The following is a 6000-nucleotide window of genomic DNA, read 5'->3' on the forward strand; positions in this document are numbered from 1 at the left end:
ATGGAAAATAATAGAAAGAGTGATTTGGTGAAGTGGTGGGGAATTTGCAGTGCATATATATGATATACCATATAATATAGATACATACACACACATATATAAAATATATAGTGATATATATTATATATATATAAGAAGTTATCTGACTTCTAAAATTGATGCATATTTATTTTTAATAAAATATTTATTTATGGGTTGCCTGGGTGGCTCAGTGGGTTGAGCCTCTGCCTTAGACCCAGGTCATGATCTCAGGGCCCTGGGATCAAGCCCCACATCGGGCTCTCTGCTCAGCAGGGAGCCTGCTTCCCCCTCTCTCTGCCTGCATCTCTGCCTACTTGTGATCTCTCTCTCTCTCAAATAAATAAATAAAATCTCTTTTAAAAAATAAAAAATATACATTTATTTATTTCACAGAGAGAGAGCAGGAGGAAGAGCAGAGAGAGAGAATCTCAAGCAGACTCTCCACTGAGTGACGAGTCAGAACGTGGGGCTTGATCTCAGGACCTTGAGATCACGACCTGAGCCGAAATCAACAGTTGGACTCTTAACTGACTGAGCCACCCAGGGCATAAAAATGAAAATAGTTCATTCTTACTATTAATTACCTACATGTGTTGTCCCATTATAAAAATTAGTTGCTATTATTAAAGGATGCAATCAAAATTATACTTGAAATCTGTCTAGGAATAATGGTTCTGTTACTTAAGAGGGCATGTGTGAACTAAGGGTGTGTCCTGGAAATCTTTCAAGTGAATGTCTTAATTAAAATATAGCAGATAGGATAAACAAATCATAGGTTTATACAGCTTGATGATGCTCTGTGGTGGTTATACTTGCATACTGCCAACAAGATTGAGCTCTGGAACAATTCCAGCACCCCAGAAATATACGTTACTCCCCAAGATCATCATTATTCTAACATCCATCACCAGAGATTTGCTTTGTCCATTTTGGGCCTTTATATAAATGAGATCATGCTGGAAAAAAATTTAAAAGAATGATTCCAGGACACCTGGGTAGTTCAGTGGGCTAAGCATCTGCCTTCAGCTCAGGTGGTGATCCCAGAGTGCTGGGATGAGTCCTGCATTGGGCTCCCTGCTCTGTGGGGAGCCTGTGCTCCTCTCCCCGCCTCTGCTTCTCTCTCTTGGCCTCTCATGAATAAATAAATAAAATCTTAAAAAAAAAAAGAATTGACTAAAGATGTTTCTCAATCCTTAGATTTGTAAAGAAACTGGAGATGAAGTGAGATGTTCCTTAAGGGAGGCTGTGTACCCTGGAGGCCACACCCAAGAGGAGAGGAATATTTTAGGGAGAAAACATCCCAGTAGGGACTGAGGAGTGGGGCTGGAAGACGTGCATGTATGTCCGGGGGTGGGGGGAACCGGGGCTGGCGGAAGTTGTACAGATCCTACATGTGGCTCCAACTCTGCTCCCAGGGTGTAGACATGGCAGAAAATTCACTTCCTGCCCCTTGAGAAGGGGTGGGGAGTCTCCAGAAACAATCAAAACAGCAATTTATATAATGAGAAGGGAGGGAATTCAGCCCCAAAGAATCCTCCTGTGCCATTCACCTCAGGGTCGCCTCTCCCTTGTCAGAAGGAAATGCCCTTGGGCCAGGCCAAGTGTCATTCTGGCCCTGGGCCCCCATGCTTAGTGGTCCCTGCTTCTCTGCCCTTATTTGTCTTCCATTGGGAGAAGCTAATATAATAGAGCCCAAATCTTCAGCAGTACCATTGTGCTGCCTATTGCTCAGAAACTGCATTGCTCAGAAACTGCAGTGACAAAGAGGTAAGATGAGGGCCAAAGACTTCACTTGCATGTTTTCCTGGCACATAGGTAGAGATGCAGAGAGGAAAAGCCCACCCAAATCAAGAAAAAGTCCCTGGCTCTGGACAGGACTGTCAGAGCCCCACCACGCATTATGTCCTTACCTCATCTCCAGCTCTGTTCTCCTTTCCCTGCCTCTTAGTTCTCGGTCTCCCCCTTGGTCTCTACCCACTTGAGCATCCCTCCCTTTTATTTTCTAGAGGGAACTTGACACATGTACGAAGTGTCTCCCTTGTTCCTAACACTGAGCTAGGTATTGCATATGAGGAGGTAACTACAATGTGTTGCTTCCCTGAGAAGATGAGAGCCTCAGGATCAAACCCATGCAGACACTGTGACAGCTTGCCCCACATGTGACCCGTGTCTAGAAGGTACAGAAGAGGTGCAAAGAGAGAGTGGTCAGCACTGCCTGGGGCATGTCAATGAAGATTTCAGGACAGAGCATGGGAGGAGACATAGGACTTTCCCAGGTGAATAGGCAGGAAGAAGTCTCCAGGGGAAGGTAAATGCAAAGGTCCAGAGCTACAAAATTGCATAGGATGTACCTAGAATCGTAAGAACTGTCGAGTAACTGATGTCAAAGCCCAAGTTTCCGATAGATAAAAATGTGACTCTCATACAAATATATGGTGAGTATTTGTCAAAGACTTATTTATTAATGAGGGAGCCAAGAGAGTAAAGCTAGTTTGCAGAGCATTTGAGGAACAAGGATTTATACAGGTAGGAAAGGAATAATGAAATGAGGTTTCCAAGTTGGATGCAGAAATACAGGAAAATAAAACTGTAGCTTTGGGGGCACCTGGATGACTCAGTTAAGCATCTGTCTTTGGCTTAGGTCATGATCTCAGGGTCCTGGGATCAAGCCCCACATTGGGTTCCCTGCTCAGCTCCTCTCTCTACCTCAGCCTCTCCCCCTGCTCATGTTCTTTCTCTCTCTCAGAGGAATAAATAATTTTTTAAAAAGAGCTCGTAAAAAGGGGATAGGGCATTGCCATAAAAATGATGTGAGGCCCTGGCCCCTTGTTTAAATTCTTAAAAATGGGGCACCTGGGTGGCTCAGTCCGTTAAGTGTCTGACTTTGACTTAAGTCATGATCTCGGGGTCCTGGGATCGGAGCCCCATATGGGGCTCCCTGGTCAGCAGGGAGTCTGTTTCTCCCTCTCCTTCTGCCCCTGCCACTGACTCGTGTGCTCATGCTCTCTCACAAATAAATAAATAAAATCTTTAAAAAAATTTTTTTAAAACCCTGTAGCTTTTGGCATTATCTTCTTTACCAGATAGAGATTCATTGTACCACAGGGCAAGGAACAATAATCTTTGGGGTGATCTTCTTAGCTGAATAGAAACATTTTGCATCTCTACTAGACAAAAATCACTTGAAGTTTATTAATCTCCTGTGTGTTAGCACTGATGTCACACAGTCCAGGTCTCAAGCAAATGAAGGGACGTTCCCTCAGAACATGGGAGAATTAGGGGCACGTGGGTGGCTCAGCGGGTTAAAGCCTCTGTCTTCAGCTCAGGTCATGATCTAAGGGTCCTGGGATGGAGCCCCGCATCCGGCTCTCTACTCAGCAGGGAGCCTGCTTCCCTCTCTCTGCCAGCCTACTTGTGATATCTCTCTCTCTGTCAAATAAATAAATAAAATCTTTTTTTTTTCAATTTATTTATTTTCAGAAAAACAGTATTCATTATTTTTTCACCACATCCAGTGCTCCATGCAAGCCGTGCCCTCTATAATACCCACCACCTGGTACCCCAACCTCCCACCCCCCCGCCACTTCAAACCCCTCAGACTGTTTTTCAGAGTCCAAAATCTTTTTTTTTTAAATGGGAGAATTAAGTTGGCCCATTCTGCAACACTTCAAGGTAGTGTTCAAAAGAAATGCAGCCATCCTTTTGAGTAATTTAAAAGTTTTTGGGTAATTTCCTCCTTAATACAAAGGATGGATCAGAAGACAGGAGGGGATTGGGGGAATCAGGCACCCAGCTGAAAGACTTTTATAAGATGTGAACAATGATGAGGTGGGAACCATGCTGACCTCTCCTGCATAATGGGCAAGGAGGGTGCCAGTTCATGTGTGACCCATATGAGAAGCTATAAGGACCTGAATTAAAGTCCCACTGGTGAGTGAAGATGTTCAGTGAAAATTTTTGTTGCCATTTTTATACCAAAGACAGCCAGATTCTCCCAAAATACCGATCTTCAGGATAAGTTTTGCATCACAGCCATCCTTATCCATTCCTGACTCCTCATGGCCTACTGCATGGAAGGTCTCAGATGCCCCTACTAGCAAAGTTTCTCTCATTTGTCTTCCTACTATCCATGGAGTCCCAAAGCAATCAAATTTGCATTTGCCATCTAGGCTAATTATATTCTTCTCACATCTGCAGAATCGGCCCTAAGTCGAATCTTTCATTCTGCATGCCTGCCACATGCACACCCCACCACCACCACCACAACTGAGAGCACATACTCAGAATCAAAGCATGGATCTCCAGCACTTTGCTGGAGACATCAGCATGTCCACCTTCCATCAGTGGCCTGCAGACAGTGAACATTACTCCCAGTTCACCATCAAATTCATTAATGTTGCATCCCAGTGGAGAGGTTTTAGTTCTGTAGGCTGTTACCTTTTAGTTGCAATCATCAGATACAATCCATACGCTTTGTGATGGGAAATATTTGGTCAATTCTGGGTATATGTGTTTGTGAGGGTATTTCTGTCCAGGAAATGGACATTCAGACCCCTAGACAGAGCGAAGAAGATTGCCCTTTCTGATGTGGGTGGGCCTCATCAGAGCTACTGCAGGCCTGTAGAGATCAAAAAGGCCGAGTAAGAGATCATTCCGTCTGTCTGACTGCCTTCCGGCTGGCTTGCCCCCTTGCAAAACTCAAGCTTGCCAGGCTTTTCAGACCAAAAACCATGCCAGCAGCTCTGATTCTCAGGCCTTCAGGCTCCACCTATAAATACCGGTCGCAGATCTGTTGGTTCTGTGTTTCTGGAGAATCCTTATTTTATAGCTTCTTCCCCTAGTTTCATCTCTGGATTTTTGTTTCTTTTACTGCTGATTTCCCTTTTCTTCCCTCTTCCAAACTCCATTCCCTCTCTCCACCTGGCATAATGGTGCATGCTAACTTTTATTCAGGGATTACTGTGTTCCTGACCTACCAGTGGAACAGGGAGAAGGGGCCATCCTGAAATCTGTAAAATACATGAATATATTTCTCCATAGTTTTTTTATAATCACAAAGTAATATATGCTCATTATGGAAAATTAAAAAAAGACATAGAAAAAGCGGGGAAAAAAAGAAAATAGTCACCTATACTCTTACCTCTCAGGAAAAGCAAGGTGGACACTCCGGTAAGTTTCTTTTCATTACAATTCACCTATGGATGGCCACTGTTCTCTGTAAACATCTCTTTAGTCTTTCCATTTCATTCTCTTCTTTCTACGTTCCACTCTACCATGGACACTTTGTTATGTTAGTTAAGGTATCCTAACTGTCCTATTTAGGTTTTGAAAATATGCACTAATATAAACATTATGTCTGACAGCAATACTTCCAACAGCATACTCTAACTTGGCAACACCTGACAAATATTCTACTCCAACAGCAGAACTCTGATGCCAATATTCTAAATAATGTGATTGAGCAGGAGACTCTGCAGTGATTCTAGAGAACCATAAACAGCAATTCTATCAACAGTCTCATACCTAACTCTTTTTTTTTCAATTTATTTATTTTCAGAAAAACAGTATTCATTATTTTTTCACCACACCCAGTGCTCCATGCAATCCGTGCCCTCTATAATATCCACCACCTGGTACCCCAACCTCCCACCCCCCCGCCACTTCAACCCCTCAGATTGTTTTTCAGAGTCCATAGTCTCTCATGGTTCACCTCCCCTTCCAATTTACCCAAATTCCCTACTCCTCTCTAATACCCCTTGTCCTCCATGCTATTTGTTATGCTCCACAAATAAGTGAAACCATATGATAATTGACTCTCTTTGCTTGACTTATTTCACTCAGCATAATCTCTTCCAGTCCCGTCCATATTGCTACAAAAGTTGGGTATTCATCCTTTCTGATGGAGGCATAATACTCCATAGTGTATATGGACCACATCTTCCTTATCCATTCATCCGTTGAAGGGCATCTTGGTTCTTT

Source organism: Neovison vison, chromosome 6, assembly GCF_020171115.1.
Source record: "Neovison vison isolate M4711 chromosome 6, ASM_NN_V1, whole genome shotgun sequence".
In the NCBI taxonomy this organism is placed as follows: domain Eukaryota; kingdom Metazoa; phylum Chordata; class Mammalia; order Carnivora; family Mustelidae; genus Neogale; species Neogale vison.